We start from the raw sequence: 17,532 nt of genomic DNA, 5'->3' as shown, positions 1-17,532 counted from the left end.
TCCCTATGGCAAACACTGGAACACATGAATCTATGGAGGCCAAACAACCACAGTTTGATTCTGTACTTCTCAAGGATTTGACTTTCAAAAAATATTGTATATTCGGTCCGAGTCCTAATTCTTTCCACTATTAAACAGGCTATTAATAGGGGTCATTGTCTTACACATATTTTTTGTTTTGTTTTTGCTTTGTTTGTTTTTGTTGTTTTTTGTTTTGAGACAAGGTTTCTCTGTGTAGCCCTAGCTGTCCTGGAACTCACTCTGTAGAGGGGTGGTGGAGGGAGAGGTGGGGGACTCAGACTCACAGAGATCCACCTGCTTCTGTCTCCTGAGTGCTGGAATTAAAGGCATGGGACACCACCACTTGGGTTGCCTTTTGCTTTTGGGACAAGTCTGTAGCTCTGGTTGGCCTGGAACTTTCTGTGTAGGCCAGATTGGCCTCAATCTAACACAGGTTCACCTGCCTATGCCTCCTGAGTGCCAGTGTGTGTGTGTGTGTGTGTGTGTGTGTGTGTGTGTGTGTGTGTGTGTGTGTGGTGTGTATGTGTATGTGTGGTGCTGGGGGATTAAAGGTATGTGCCACCACGCCACACCCCTCTCACTAATCTTAATTGAAAAAACGACGAAGTATGCTGTGATGGAGATTTAAGGCTGGAAACTGAAAGGAAGATGCACATCCTTGCAAAGTGGCTGGTCACAGGGAGACCTCAGGAGAGGTGACCCATTTCCCATACCCACGCCCTAGCAGCTAGACTAGGAATCCACAGCCAGGTTAGAGACCTTTCCCTTCAACCACATTCTTTAAAACCGTGCACCTAACCCAAAGATGAAAAGCAGTTCGTGCACCTAACCAAAGACGAAAAGCAGTTCTTTCCTACTTTTGGAAAGCACCATTTATGAAAAATTCTCTTATTCTTGGCAATTACTGATAGCTGACCCAGCCCTGGTAGGTTCCAAGTGACAATTTTAACTGCAAGCATCCTTTTCGGCCACGAGAAGAGCCGGGAAGGGTCCAAACCGGAGATAAAGGCTGGATGGGAAACAATAAGATAAGGAGGTCAGGCCCCGCCCGGCCTGCTCCTCCCGCAGGAGGGACTGGTCCTCGCCCGCTGGAACCCTGGGTAATCGGATCCTGTTGCCGGGCTGCTGCGGGGAAGCATTTGGGCGTGGGACCGCGAGAAGCCGCTTGTAAACAGAGCCGAGCCGGGATGGTTGGCAGCCAGAGCGCAGCCGCTGGCGGTGAGGAGGGCGGGCTGCCTGGGTCGGGGACCTGCCGGGGGTCGGCTGCAGGCCTCACGGGCGACGGGACCAAAGCCGCGGTGAGCATCCGCCTCCCGGCGGCCGCAGACCGACGGGCGGGCGGGCGGGGAGGGGGACGGAATGACGCATCCTTGGAGCTCCCCGGGGTCGCGGGGGTTCTTCCCATGCACAGCTTTCTCTGGTGTTTCGCGCTGGGGATAGCATTTCATTTGTGGGTGGTTAAGTGAGGGGGAAGACATGACCCGCTGTTTATTTTTGAGAATCAAGTAAACGCAAATTAGAAAGTAGTTGAATAAGGTGATCCTGTTCTCTGCGTTGTTTTTAGTAACCCCTCCCCAGCGATCATAGAAACCAAACCCCAGAAGAGCTTTTAGCCACAGAGAAACGCGACGATTGTCCTCTCTGTTGACTGTGCCCATTTTGAATGTATAGTAAATGACGCCACAGGACTAATGACAAATTGGTCTTGTACGAAAAGCTTACTAAGCTAAAAAACAAAACAAAACAGAACATGATAAGGAGTTCTTAGGCCCATCCTTTAAGCCGGAAAAAAAATGCTGATTTCGAAATACAAATAGAGACTGGGCTTATGTGTATAGTTTGCAAAGCAAGGCGCCTTTTACTTTTACAGGTTAAATAGACTGAGCTATGTTGTTGTAAACATTATTTAGTTTTCCACCCCCTTTTTCCACTAATACATGGAACCAGAAAGAAACTTCTGTGTTTTTTTTTTCTTTAAAATATTTTCAATAAATCATAATAAATTGTGACTTGTACTTTTATGCAGCATTATAGACTAGCACATGTTGAAAATGATTTGCTTAAAACACTAAGTAGTTCTTATTTCATTTACTTAAAGAAATACCATAGCAAAAAACGAGGTCTTTAAAAGGTCAATAGACATGTGTTACCTTGGTAACATAATCTAACTTTTAGCTAGGAGTCAAATATTAGGTTAAATTGACAAGGAGAAGTGTGTAAATGTCATGGACCAAGAAATAAAATCAATACCTTATGTGTTTGTCTTTATAGTAAATACTTTCACAATGATATGGTTCTAGCAAGATCTTTAAAGCTTACCTCAGCTTAAATTCTTGTTTGGTCACTTTCTCGTTGCATCATCCTGGAAATTTTACTCAATTTGGCTGTTTCCTAATCTGTAGAATGGGAATAATAGCCACCTCATCAAAGATTTAATGAGGTTTAAATATGTTTGTTTTTTTGAGAGAGTCTCTCTATGTAACTACATAGCCTGGAAATTGCTATGTAGATCAGGTTGGCCTTGAACTCACAGAGATCTACCTGCCTCTGCTTGGATTAAAGGAGTGTGCCACTGTGCCTGGCAACTTGATGTTTTTAAAGTGCCTGGAAGTACCTAGAGTAAGTGTTTGATGGATGTATCAAGTAAAAAAAAAAATCCATTATTGCAAAGCAGGTGGATAATTGTCAAGTGTTCAGGGAGGGATGAATCGAGCAGTGAGGATTGGGCTGCATGGTCATGAGTAGCTTAGTAGTTACCATGGTAAATATTTTATTGCCACACAGCAGCCTCATCCACGCTCACCTTTAGCGCTGTGAAAATGCACCTTGTGGTGCTGTATTTGGTAGATTCACACACCCTGGAGATTTATCCTAAAGCCTACAAAGAAATTATAAAAGACACCCAAGACTCTGGGATAGCCATAGCTCCCAACGTGTCCTGCTGCCCACATGCTTGTTTGTTTTGTTGATGTTTTTTTTCCTCTAATGCCCACCACCTACACACAGAAGACATTTCTACCTATGTTAGATTACATGACACACTGGGAATTAGAATGGATTGTCAAGGTGGATCTGACTGAAGAGTACCCATAAAAGTGTTGAGCTTTGTATGGCTGGGAAATCGAGAAGACTCAACATACTGTGGCTGATTTGAAGGTGGACGACACTGTTAGGCAGCCTTGAGGAATTTGGAAGGTGTAAAACTACTGAGAGTGGTCCCCTGGCTGACAACCACCAGGACATTAGCAAAACCAGGATTTCTGTCAACAATCCAGATAAGTTTGAATCTGGACTATTTACCAGAATTTCTAGATAGGAGCCCAGCCCACCTGAACCAACATCTTAGTGACTATGAGATAAGAAATATTTTTTTTTTCAAAATTATTTTTATTTTATGTGCATTTTATATTTTGGCTGAATATTTCTGTATGAGGGTTTCAGATCCCTTGGAACAGGAGTGACAAACAATTGTGAGCTGCCCTGTGGGTGCTCGGAGTTGAACCCGGGTCCTCTGGAAGAGCAGCCACTGCTCTTAACCACTAAGCCATCTCTTCAGCCCTAAGAAATGTTTTTTAAAGCAACCCAGAGTGTGAAAATTTGTTGTGTCATGATAGAAAAGCAATATAGAATCTAGCAAAAAAAAAAAAAAAAAAAAAAAAGAGAACAAAAAATTTAAATACACTGTTACTATGGGATATCCCCAAGGCCTGTGTGTTAAAATCTTAGTCCCTTTAGAGGCATTTTGAAATGGTGGGCCTGGAGAGATGGTTCACTGATTAAGAGCACTGACTGTTCTTTCTGAGAGGTCATGAGTTCAATTCCCGGCAACCACATGTTGGCTCACAATCATCTGTAATGGGATCTGATGCCCTCTTCTGGTGTGTCTGAAGACAGCTACAAGGTACTCATATACATAAAATAAACACTTTTGTTTTTAAAAAGGATGCCCTTAGGAGAGGTAGAAGTCTTTAAGGAATGCCAACCAAGGGTGTTGTGAGCTCTGGGTCCTCCTGTTCTGTTGTTTGAAGTGCTTTTGCTCTGTTGTACATCCTGACCCAGATGTGGCCCTGCCACAGTCCCCGATATAATGGCCCGACTGATGGTGGGCTGTAAGCTCTGAAACTGGGAGCCGAAATGAACCCTTTACAAGTTGATTTCTGTGGGAATTCCCTTATAGCTATAGAAAGGAACTAGATTAAATAGCTAATATATTAAATGGAGTTCTTTCCATTAATCAAAGACTTGAACATGGAAACAACAGCAAGACAACACTTCTCCTGCTCAAAGAGTTTTCATGGTCATGTCAAACAGTGTGTCACGGAGCAGACATTCTCAAATGCCACAGAGGCAGACAGTGAGTACAACCTTTCTGAAAGCACAGTGACTGAGTGTGTAAAATGTCTTAGCAATGCTCCTGCCCTTCGACTTAGCAGTTCTTCCTTGAGAAGCCCTCAGGAACTTGTGAGAATAGTTAGGTTCATCATGTCACTGAGTCTGCCTCTGTGTAGAACAGAACTGGAATATTATAAATGCCCAGTAACAGGGGAACAGTCACATTATGGTTCCATCAAAAGACATGACATAATGCAAATATTAAAAAGATATTAATGAAGGATTTAACAGAGGAGAGGGTTCAGTTATTGCTAAGTGGGGGAAAGACAAGAGAACTGTATCTGCAGTATGCTTTCAATTAACTTACATCGTCTTTCCCTCTTATCCTCTCTTTTTTCTTTTTTGTTATACAGCACTTTTTTTCCCTGTTAGAGGGCAAATAAGAATTGTTTAGTTTTCCTTTATGCTTTTCAATACCCTGAACAATGTGTAGTTCTTTATTACCATAAAGTTCAATAAATGTTTCAATGTTGTCTGCATTGTAGTGAGTGCATTTTGAATCTAAAATTCTGCACTAACAGTGGGACAGTAAATCAGAACTAATTTAGGCACAAAGCAGAGAGTCTTTCAGAAAATGTTGAGGTAGAAAACAAAATACCGCAAAGAAGGCACAGTGTCTCTCAATGGGACGGTCAGTGCAGCCTTCTGTTGAAAGGACACTCAGTGTGACATTGAGGACATAGAAAAAGCTTGTGGGTGAAATTTCACTGAGCATTCTTGTTCCTTTGTCTCTTTTCCTTTTCTTTTATAATTAATTAATTTTTCTCTAAGAAACGGTCTCATGGTAGAGCCTAGGTAGGCCTGGAACTTGTTGTGTAGCTCAGGTTAGCTTTGAACTAGCAGACTTGTCCACAGCTAGTCTGTCCTGAGTGCTCCTCGTCTTACCTGAGCTAGAGATCTTCCTCCCTGGGCCTCTGGAGTGCTGGGATTATAGGCATGTGCTGCTGCCACGTCTAGCTAAAAGTTCTTGTGTTCTTTAAGTTGAATGGGCTTAGGTGTTAGATTAACAACCCTCTTTCCTCTCCCTTGTTGATGTATACAGCAGCTAAGAAATAAGAAACAGAGGAATATGTAATCATTCAACAGAAGGGGAAAGAAGAGCTTGTCATTAGGACCAGGAAAGCCAAGCTAGAGGCTACTACCACCGTCGCTACAAGCATGTAAAGCTTGTGCGTGTTGAATATTTATCAGAAAGCAGACGTATTGTGATCTCAGTATGTAGTCCTTTCAAAAGATTTGAAATCAGGTCATGCATTTACACATTTACAAAGCAGGCTGAGATATTGATAGTACTAAACTAGTTTCAGAAGGTCTGATTTCAACTAGAAAAGATTAGTAATATAGGCTTAGTTTTTAGGGTTCCTCTTTTCTAGACATCTTTTTTCCCCAGGGGCATCAGGCTATGGCTGCTCCTTCTCTTTCCCTAATGACTGCCCCCTCTTCTGTCTCACATCACCCTCACCACACCTTCAGAGAAGGACCAAAATGTCTGTATTCACAGTGACTCCTGACCGTTTGCTGACTTGCATCATAACAGATGCTTACTCCTTGGAAGAAGAGGTATGGAGGAATACCTAGCAAGGAGTTGCTGTCTTCGTTTTCATTTTTTGCTCAGAGCTGATGTGGTATATGGGTCCCAAGGAGCCACACTAGCTTCAAGTGCACAGCAAATAATTCAGAGGACTTAGTGGCAAGTGTGTCGAAGTCATTGCCAGTAGCAAAGTCCATATATGATTTGCTCCTATCTCATTGGTATGTGTAGATAAAAACAAATACTGAAGAACTCACCGCTTACTTTCCTGCAGACTATGCAGTAAATAAATGCTTTGGTCAGTGAGCATCATTAATCTTGTGAACGTAGAGAGGCAGTGTTATTTATTTAACTCATTTATTGTTGAGATAAGGTTTCCCTGTGAAGTGCTCACTGGGCTTGGACTCGGAGATCCTCCTGCTTCTGCCTCCCAAGTTCTGGGATTGAAGATGTGCTCCACCGTGCCCAGCTGAGAGACCATTTTTTTGAGATGTCATACATACTGCTTTTATTAACATTTTTTATTAACATTTGTTAATTTGAACTTGGTTTCAAATAGGATTCCCTTGTTATGCACAGCATTCATGAGTGAGGCAGGGGCTTATTTATCTCTAGCTATCTTGAGTAACCAGTTAATTCAGCATAAACTAAAGCTGCCTTGTTCTGTACCCAGTTTACTTATAGATAATTAGCTAACTGGGAAGTGGGTAGGCATACACTCTACTATGCGGTCTGTAGGTATAATAACCCTGAACAAGACACACAGTTTTGTCTTTAGAAAGCTTACTATTTGTTAGGGAGACAGAAGAAAACAGGCCTCTTTAAAGTACTGTCTGATCTGACTATGGAGGCAGTCAGGATGCTGTAGGGGACTGTAAGGGCAGGGCCAAATGTAGGGGACTATAAGGGCAGGGCCAGATGTAGGGGACTATAAGGGCAGGGTCAAATGGACCTAGGAAGTCAGGGGAAAGCACACATGTCTGCCCAAACCTGAAGGCTTAGATGCAGCCACTCCAGGGTGGGGCACTTTGGGAGGAACAGTGCTGGTAAATCGGTTCAGAATGGTGGCTGTGAAAAAAAAAAAAAAACAAAAAAAAAAAACCAGCTTCCAAGCAAAGAAAACAGGCATAGATTCTGATTCTTATAAATTCTTTATGACCAGAGACAGAATGGGATTGTGGTAGGAGTGCAGAGGGAAATGTAAGAACTAAGGGCTGGAAGGAAAGTGATTCGAGCTCTTCTGAGAAATGCTTATTCAGAAGGCAGCGGGGTTTTGATTTCAGAAAGCCCACTTGGGTGACAGATTTAGAGGAGATGGCTTGTGGTGGTGACTGGACTGTGGAGGTAGAGACAGACAGTGGGAAGATTTTGCAGAGGCAGAGGTCATAGGGCTTGCTAATTTGTATTGGTCGCTGGTGACTCAGCTAGAAATGCCAGAGTGGATATTCATCTTTATTAGGGGATGGTGTCCTTTGCTCTGTAGCGAATGTTTGAAGGAGGCAGGCTGGAGGGTAAGATGAGTAGTTGTGCATTGTAGGAATTAGGGTGTATATAAAAGGCCATCTATCTCAGGAGATGGAGAAGTTCTCTATCTGCCATGTCAATTGTAGCTAAAGCCATGGACATGGAAGAGGTACTTGGGAATATGGAAGAGATGCTAGGTTAGACTATGGGGTATTTATCATCTGAGCACAGGAACAGGAGAGAGGAGCATCCATAGGCAAAGGAGAAAGGGCAGAGGTGGCAGTGGATTCACGAGTGTAACACAGTGTGGGTAGCCATAAGTTGCACTGATAGTGGTCAGTCAGACGTGTTGGAAGACAGTTCCTAGACTGGGCCATCTAGAGATGGCCAGTGACCTTTGACCTTTGCACGCAAAGTTTTGCTTGGTACAGAACCACGCTGCTGCTTGGAGAGTGAATGGGGTAGTAAAAAGTAGATCCTGAAAGTATAAAAGTCAACACTTTTCCAGAAACTTAGGTGAGAGAGAGGAAGGAAATGTGTCCTAGATCTAGAAAAGTATAGGAGGCATATAGGGTCTTATCTGTAGTTCTTATTGAGGACAGGTTTTCTTTTTTGTTTTTATTTTAAAAACTTTTTACATACAGTATTTTTTTTTGATATTCTTTCCTTCTAACTCCTCCCAGATCTTCCTCATCTCTCTGCCCACACCACTTCAAGCTTGTACTCTTTCCTGTCTCTGTCTCTGTCTTTCTCTCTCAACCCATAAATCAAAACAACAACAACAACAAAACCTAGTGAGATAAAAATACCAAACCAAACAGTGCACAGTGAGCAGACAGTCACTTTGTGTTAGCCAGCTACTTCTGAGTATGGGGCCTGCCCTAGAGTGAGGTTGACACGCCCAGCTCGAGGAAACTGATTTCTCCTTTCCAGCAGCTACCAACTACCCTTAGCTTTTTGGTTAGAGGTGAGATTTTGTGTCCATTTCCCCTTCTCTGCTGGGATTTTTGTCTGTTTGAACCTGTGCACATCTTGTGCACCTGTCACAGTCTCTGTTGTGTCTGGAAAGGTTTCTTTGGAGTCATCCACTACCTCTGGCCCTTACATCCATCCCGTCTTTTCTTACACAGATCTCTGGGCCTGGAGGGGAAGGATTTGATGAAGACATTCCATCTGGGACTGACTGCTCCAAAATCTCTCCCTCTCTGCCTGCTGTCCAGGTTTGGGTCTCTGTTAATTCCACTCTACTGCAAAGGGAAGTTCTGTTGCGGCTAGGGTGGTGCTGTTCTCTGAACCTGCCCGAACTGTTCTGTTAAGTCCTGCAGCAAGTGCACCACTGAATCCTGCCAGGTCAGAGCCACTGAGAAGCAGGTGCAGAGCAGCCCACACTGCCTTTAATTCTTCAGAAGAGATGCTTGAGTACATTAAGACTTCCTATCAAAGGGAAAGGAGTAATCTTTTCCTTGGTAGTAGATACCCAGGGTATCCTGTACCCTGCTTTGGGGGTCATAAAGAATAGCATTCTGTTTTTTGATTTGCATCCCCAAACCACCTTTGAAAGTATCACAGGGATCTTTATTTGCCCTATATGTTGACAAGTAGCTCAAGTTCAGGATCAAGAAAATTGCCCCAAATCATACTTTGGAAACAGTGAAAAGAAAACTGAGACCCATGCCTTCCACTTTAAATCTTATAGCCCAAGAAGGTACCTTTTACTGGAGGATTCTGTGTGTGTGTGTCTGCCTTTTCTGTTGACTGGCAGTGTTAAAACTGGCATATTATCTTCTTAATAGATTTCAAATAAATTATCAGTCAGTCTTGTGATTTTTCTTGAACTTCATGCTAACTTTGAGGTAGCTTTAAAAGGAGTCTATTTATTTAGACGTGTTTTAATAGTTAAAATATGTTAGAGTTATCTACAGTAGCATCCGGTTTGAAAATATTTCTTTTAATTTTCTCAGCAGAAACATTTGTTTGCAAGTTCTTTTAAGCAAACATTTTTACGAGTGTTTCTCTTTATTGCCACAATGAAGTATGATTTCTTAGGGAAGCAGTAAGAGGTTTGGGCAGTTGGGACTAAACATTTCTAAAAGCACTTGTTTAAATGAAGTCACAGATATTATAGATAGTCTAAGTAACATGTCCAAGGTCACAAAGAGAATTGAGGCCAGTTCTTCAGTAGAGAATAGGTTTTTACTCTGTTCAGGGACTTCTCATATACCACTCCCTTGGAGAATTCACAGTGACACAGAAAGATTGTAGAAGTGATTCCTATTTTCTTTGCAAATCAGGTATCAACCATTTCCCTGGGTATAAGTATGACACTTATCAATCCCTGAGTCATGGGATTAACAAACAAAACAATACAAAATAAACAGTAGTTACAGTTGCTGGTGTTTGATACTGAAATTTGAAACACTATGCATAGAAATATTCGTATATTATTTAGGACCATTAATTAGCTTTGAATTGCATATGGGACTAAGCATCTAGTGTTGATTTTAATCGGCCATATTACCCAAGACAAAGAAATTTTCAAGTTTCCATTTCTTTGAAAAGAGAAAATAATAAAGATATCAGCTCCTAAAAGACTTGTTAGAAGGATTTAACGACTCTGTATGCATAGGGAGCTTAACATAATGCCTGCCCTTTAATAAGTATTAAGCGAATCTGAACTATTTATAATTTGTCATTGGTCTTAAGAGTTAGAAGAACTATGCTTTACTTTTCATCATTTGATAAGCCCATCTTTCACCTTTAACATCAGTTCACCCGTATTGAAAGGGACTTCTGCAGCATATTTACTTTTTCCCCTTCTTTGTGTAGCCTTGGCTGTCCTGGAACTATCTCTGTAGACCAAGCTGTCCTTGTACTCAGACCCACCTGCCTTTGCCTCCTGAGATTCAAGGCATGTGTCACCACTGCCAGACTTTCTGTAGGACATTTGTAAAGGGCTTATTTAGGGCAGTGGTGGGCCGGACTCTGATGATGGGCAGCTGTTTAAGTATTTGTTCTCACAGGTTTATCGCTTAGTACCAGGTCAGATCAGCCGAGTGTCAGTCAGTCAGATCCCTTGAGTTTATACCTCACACCCTTGGAATTTGTTGGGATTAGGTTCTGTGAAGTCTGTTTGACCTCAAACTTACTACATACGCTGTGGAGGCTGGCCTTAAACCGACCCTCCTGGACCATCATGGTGCCTACCCTGCAGAATTATTTTGGGAATCTATCTTACATTAATGGTAATAGTCCATAATGTAGTTAATTTAAGGGGCTGGGGAGATGGCTCAGTGGTTAGGAGTAGATACTGCTCTTCCTCTAAGTGCTAGTCCCATCTCAGGCAGCTTACAACTGCCTGCACCTCTAATCGCTGGGGGTTCAGATGCCTCTGGCCTCCACAGGCACCTGTACTCACATGTATGTACCTCCACAGAAAACACACTCACACGGAACTTCCCCCCCCACATTCACCGCACTCACAATTACAAATAAAAATAAATCTTTAAAAAAAAAAATAGATGGCTCCTACTACTCTGTGTTGTAAAACTTTTCCTCTGCCCTATATGGCAGGCACCTTTTCTGGTCCAATTAAGTTCTTTCTGTTGTTTGTCCTTATCTCGGAGTCAGAGCGTTTTGTCTGCCTTTGCTGGCTGTGCCTCCTTCCTGACTAAATTGGTTAGAGGCAGATTGATAGCCAAGGTCAATGTCAGATTAAGTCCTAAGGAGAAAGGAGGCTCAAGGATGCAGCCTGTCACTGCAGAACAGTAACACTTCAGATAAAGAGAAGCACCATTTGCTTAGATCTGATCACTGGCTTGGAACTCTTGAGAAAACATTTCAGCAAAGACCCTCACTTTTTAGCAGATTCAAATATAACAGAAGGAAAGAAAAAAAGTACTTATCAAAATATTCTTTCTAAGCACCTTGAAGCTGGTAGGTTGGTAATATTTTCAAATTCCATTTTGTGTGTGTGTGTGTGTGTGTGTGTGTGTGTGTGTGTGTTTGTGTTTCCTCCTTGTGTACATATCATTCTCATTTGACTGATTTGTGCCTGCTTACTAATGATACTGTCTACCTGCTTCCCCCAGTTGTTAACCCTTTCAAGGGTAGACCTGTATTTTACACCTCCACAGTCTAAAGTAGCCCTTGAGCACTTGATCCATCCTTTTCGATTTTTCTGAGAAATTATATAAACATTATTTACTTCTGTGCTTCTCAACTGTTAGGTAGTTTGGGGCAGACACAGCAGGACTGCTGTTTCACAGATGTGGTCCAAAGGCCTTGTATCAGTCAGCCTGACGTGCTGGATGTCATTTAACTGGGAATGAGTTAGAACAGAGCCTTTTCCTGGGGCCCATGGATTGACTGTGTTCATTGCCACATTTGTTCCGCTGTGCGACCTGGGTGGCTCAGGGCTTAGCTTCTGAATACCTACTTATGGCTCTGCCGCTGTGGCACCTATGAGCCTTAAGGTGATTTAAAAGGTTGAATTTGGGGGGCCCACAGGACTTGGTAATTAGACAAGGATTTCAGAAAGTCTTTGTCTTCCCCATGGGACAATAGATGTGTCATGTGGTCTCTTTCATCATGGCTGAAACAATCCTTTCACCTACTGAGATCTTTCTAAGTATTTATTAAAAGGCTCACCAAGCACTTTATAAACCATAGTCTAAATTCTCATGTGGAAAATGAGTATTTTCAGTAAAACCATGTAATTTCCCCCACAGGTTAAATAAATTTTGAGGCATTATGCAAGAAAAAAAATGAAAGAAACTCCAGCTTAGATTTGAAAAAACTTCCAACCCCATTTGTGTTCAGAAGATTCTAAATAGTTCTATGAGCTGATGATAATCTTTAGGTCTGAAGGCACTTCCCTAGCCCTTTTGGATTATGAGGCACATGGGGCTAAACACGCCACCTCTTTGTTCTGCTCATTGTTATAGTATGTCACACTTTCGGGCTGTGCTGTGGTGACTAGGTACGCCTCACAATTATTCCCTGTTATAGTTAGGGGCTGACTCTAGCAGCATGACCTTTGGCTGTTGTGGGGCTGGGAATTGAACTTAGGGCCTGCTGCCTGCTAGGCAAGTACCCTACTACTGAGCTGCATCCCTGGCTCTCCTTTTCCTTTTCCTTTTGAGGCAGAGTCTCAATAAATAGTGTGGGCAGGCCTTGAACTCACTGGCTTCATGCTTCAGCCTCTGTATAGCTAGGGTGACAGTCCTGCAGCACCAGGCAAGAGTATCATGTCACTTCTGTGATGGAAGTTGTCATTTTCACCTCAGTCTCAGGATGAAAGAGATTGGAGTGATTCATTTGCTTGATCTTTCATCACTGTTCCCCAAAGTGGAGGCAAAGGGAGATGGGAAACATTAAGTCTGCAGCTTTAGACATTTGCACAACTGAAGTCTGTCTGTTGTTTCTAAGAGCTGGGCATGTTAGAACACTGGTGGTTATAGGAATATAGACTTTCTAGTCAGGTGGATGACGTAGGGGGCGATAATGTTGCTGCCTTTGGTAGCAGAGCAGTCTGAGATTTGAAGTCTGTGTGCTTATATTTAGCTGGATTGCTAGAAAAATGTCTATGGCATCATATGTTCCAAGATTTTGCAGTTGGAAAATGATAAACAAGTATAGAGATGAACTGAAAAGTATTTGGAATTAATTGTTGGAGGTATTTCAAAGAGGGCATCTCAGTGCTAGCATTATGAAGGGCTTGAACTCGGAGTCACTGGAAAATAAGACAAGCCAAGTCATTGAGAGAGAGAGAGAGAGAGAGAGAGAGAGAGAGAGAGAGAGAGAGAGAGAGAGAGAGAGAGAGAGAATGTGTGTGTGTGTGTGTGTGTGTGTGTTGATTATCACAGTATAGTCCTATGTTCTGCAGTGGTGCCTTTATTTCTATCCAAGGTCTTAGTGAGGTCTTTGGTATCTGCCATTTGCCATGTTTCGGCAAGGAAGCTTTCTCTGCTTGGGTATAATTTAAAACTTAGATGAACATGAGGTTTTAGAAAATAAGTAATATTTTAGTAAAGAAATCTTACTCAAATACATCTTTGCCAGGAAAAAAAGGCTAATATGAAATTTAAAAGCTTGAAAAATATGGTGTTTTAGAGACTAAGTCAAATGAAGATTACTCAGTGGCCATCACCAAGTGACCGTCACACAGAGGTCATCATTCAGGAGTTTCACACTATGGCCATTGCAAAGTAATGGTCATACAGTGACCATAGGGTAGCCTAGTAATGATCACTAGTAAAGACTTGGAATTTGAAAAGCATAAAATTTAATCAGTAGTGTTTTTGTTCCAAGTAAAAGAGGTTTGTACAGAAGAGAAGTGCAAAACTGGAAAAGCAAACTGAGCCAAGGATGCAGAAGGCCTTGAATGTCAGGTTAAAGAGTTCTGCCTACAATAGTGCCAGTCCATAGTGGACACTCCGCTGATATTACAGATTAAACAACTTGAGTATGGTTTCAGATACATTGAGTATAGTTTTGCCTATTGGTCTAGTGGGCTAGGTAGAAATGTCTTACACTTATTTGGAAACATAGGACCAGAGGTCAGTCTGTGTTTGCGAATGAAGGCAGAAGTTTGAAATTGAAGGCATACTTAAATTGATTGTGTAGCTTAAGTCAGTGAAGACAACTGTCTTCTGAGGAGACCCAGAAGGGGAGATTGGTTGAAATTAAGTGAGCAGAAATAAGAGGGAAGTAAGTAGTATATTGCCAAGTATATTGGTTCTATTGTTGCTGTGACCAAGTACTTGTAAGCGATGTAAGGGAGGATTATTTCAACTCATCAACTGAGAGTACGGCCCATTATGATAGGGACATCCTATCAGCGGGAGTGGGAAATGGCTGTCACATTGCACTTCCTTCAGGAAATGACATGAAGTCTGACATTCCTTTCACCTGTTTTATTCTCCCTGGAACCCCAGCACATAGATGGTGCTGCCCTTTTTGTAGATATGTCTTCCTACCTCTGTAAATGCCATCAGACAGAGCAAGAGGTCTATTTCCTAAATTCCGTTAAGCTGACTGTCAAGATTAACCAAACCAGGAGCTGGAGAGATGGCTTGGCAGGTAAAGGTACTTGCAGCCAAACATGATGACCTGAATTTTATTCCCAGAATCCATTTGGTAGAAGGAGAGAACTGACTCTGGGAAGTTGTCACCTGACCTCCACACAAACTGTAGAGGCATGTGTAGCACGTGTATGAATGCAGACACGTGTACACACACACAATAGATCTCAAAAGAATCAATACTACCAGGAAATTTTGGGTGAGGCTTCTATGGAGGACCAACACTGTGTAGGAGAACGTGGGCTTTGAAAATAGTAACAGCTAAGTACCGAGGAGGTCCCTGGATGATGTGTGGTACCCAAACTGTGTGTATAGTTGTGTGTGTGTGTGTGTGTGTGTGTGTGTGTGTGTGTGTGTACAGTCTTGATTCCTATTGCATATGGGACAGAACCTCCCTGTACTATTCATCTGCTTTCTCTGACTTATGAGTTCATGACTGAATTTTATTTTGTTTCATATCTGTCAGTATGTCTCAGAACTTCTATGAGCATTTATTACTGTACAAATACTTTATATGACCTTAGTTGTAAAAGTAACTTTTATTTGCCTTAAGTAATTATCGTCTAGGAGGCTTTCTGCTGAATAAGCTCACCTTTTCTAGTTCTGAACTCTGGCTGGCTGGTTCAACTCAGCTGTTCTGGCTCAGACTTGTCCCCAAACTGACTGATTCAATCAGGCTTCTCTGGGTTTCTGCCTGAATTGCTCCGTGTGGCCTCATACAAACTTGGACAATATGTTCTAATATTTTGGCTCCTTCTTATTCTCTGGCTTCAACTGCCTCTGCTGCCCTGCACTGAACTGCATGAACTCACGAAGGGATTCAATTCCACTGTACTCACTCGCCCGCCCACTCGCTCACTCACTCACCCACTCACCTACCCACCCACTCACCCACCCACCCACTCACCCACCCACCCACCCACTCACCCACTCACTCACCCACCCACCCACCCACTCACTCACCCACCCACCCACCCACCCACTCACTCACTCACCCACTCACCCACTCACCCACTCACTCACCCACTCACCCACTCACCCACTCACTCACCCAATCACCCACCCACCCACTCACTCACCCACTCACCCACTCACCCACTCGACAGAATGAGTCACAAGAGCTCAGAAGTCTGCTTGCCTCTATCTTCTGAGTGCCGGGATTAATCACCACACCTGGACCTAAGCTTTTCTTTACTTTGCTTTATACAGGCTGGCCTTGAACTCCTTGCCTCAGGCTCCTGGGATTAAAGGTGTGTCATCCTAGCCAGATCACACAGACCTAGGAGTGATCCCTTGCCAGAGCAGCCATGTTGCTGGATTAAAATTCCTCTACACTTAGTGCTCTTCTCACAACTTAGCAGGCGGGTGTTTTTTTTTTTTTTTGAGTTTGGATACAATGAGGCTGTTTCATGCTCATCCCAAGCCTTTCACAATGGACTTCTGCCTGAGTTCCAAGCTGTTTCATCTGGAAGCAGCCAAGTGCCCTGATCTGCTGCCGGCGCGTCTGTCCCATCAGTGTATTTACTTTGTCTTTGTTATAGAGCACTATAAAAAGCGACACACTTCAGGGTCCAGAAAGGTCCTTTTGCTGGTCAGGTTTTCTGGTGGCTCCATTACATTGTGTAACTTAGAAAATCCCCAGTCAGCTCCAACTTTAATGGAAGCAGAGAGCATGTGAGAGCCCTGAGTCCTGTCCACCACCCTGTGGCCATCCTCGCTCTCACTTTACAAATAGATTGGCAGAAGCAGGTTATCTGAGCTGTCTCTGCACTGCTTTGTTCTTCCCAGTCCTGCACTCATTCCCTCTGACTCGTCACCTGGAGGAAGTCAGCACCTTTGTCAGCTCAGGCATCCATCCTTCTTCCTTGTGTGAGCCCTGCTGTTATTACTCACACCTGCTTCCACCTCTGTATAGGAGGGCTGCTGGATTCCACCGGTTAATCAGCCTTGCCCAGTAAGCACGTAAACAGCAGATTTCCTTGTTAGAAAATAGCAACACAGTGATTCTCTATCCTGTTATGTCTTATTGCATGCACAGGATTCTTTGGTTTGAGCTCCTGATTACCACATTGAGAAATGATCCTTATTTTTCTTCCTAATTCAGTGGGAAAAATTATTCCTTTTTATAGAAAAGTTATTCTGTGCCTGTGGTTGGGGAGATGGCTCAGCTGTTAAGAGCACTTGCTGGTCTTCCAGAGGACTGGGCTTTGGTTTCCAGCACCTACATGACAGCTTACAACCATCTGCAACTCCAGTTCCAGGCAATCCAGTGCTCTTTTCTGGCCTCTTCTGGGTATCAGACATGTACATATATACAGGCAAAACATTCGTGTCCATATAAAATAATTTTTTTTAAATCTAAAAAATATCCTATAATTCACTGAATTTGAAAGACAAATAGTTTCAGTAGTTGATTCTGATTTTTGACTTGGCCTTTGTTGCTGCTGAGTCTTTCCAGGGGGAGCCTGTCCTTGATGAAGGGGTGTGGTCCAGTAGAACTTTGGTGGCACTTGTGTTGCTAGAGGCAGGCTGGGACAGCTACCTAGTGAATGAGCTACGTGCAAAATAATTTGATATCTGCAACTTTAATGGCTCCAGGTAGGTGAGTAAGGCACCCAGAGCTTAAATGTTTGCCGCAGGCCACCCAGCAAGTGTGTGGTTGAACCAGATTTAGAACAGAGTTCTAATTAACTCATGACTTCCAGCTTTGTGCTAAGGCTCACCACCCTGCACTGACACACTGGAGTTCGTTTGTCAGAGGAAGGGACACTTCATATTTGACCTGTCTACATGTTTAGTTAATTCAAAACCAAATGAGGTAGGAATGATGATGATGATGATGATGATGATGATGATGATAATAAATAGAGACTGAAGTCTACTCAAAGAAAATACAGTGCAAGAAAAAGACATTCCCAAAAATAAAAAGTAACTCTAGAAAAGTGAGCCCCTAAAGATGACAGTGTATAGTACAGGAGGACAGAGGTACTGTGGCAGGCCGTCAAGTTCTCAGAGTTTACAGTGGAGTCTGAGAGAATGGCT

At 42.8% G+C, this 17,532-nt stretch overlaps 1 protein-coding gene across 1 annotated transcript in view; it reads left to right on the top strand.

Moving 5' to 3' along the window:
• Positions 1-1,198: 1,198 nt before the first annotated feature.
• The window catches only part of PLEKHM3 (pleckstrin homology domain containing M3), a gene marked incomplete at its 3' end in the record, with an annotated part of 150,081 nt that continues 133,747 nt past the window's right edge, over positions 1,199-17,532 (top strand). The window contains exons 1-2 of the mRNA XM_080932667.1: positions 1,199-1,319; positions 8,539-8,628. The remainder of the gene's footprint in view (positions 1,320-8,538; positions 8,629-17,532) is intronic.

This window comes from Micromys minutus, assembly GCF_963924665.1.
Source record: "Micromys minutus genome assembly, chromosome: 19".
NCBI lineage: Eukaryota > Metazoa > Chordata > Mammalia > Rodentia > Muridae > Micromys > Micromys minutus.
This window is presented reverse-complemented; position numbering and strand designations above follow the sequence as displayed.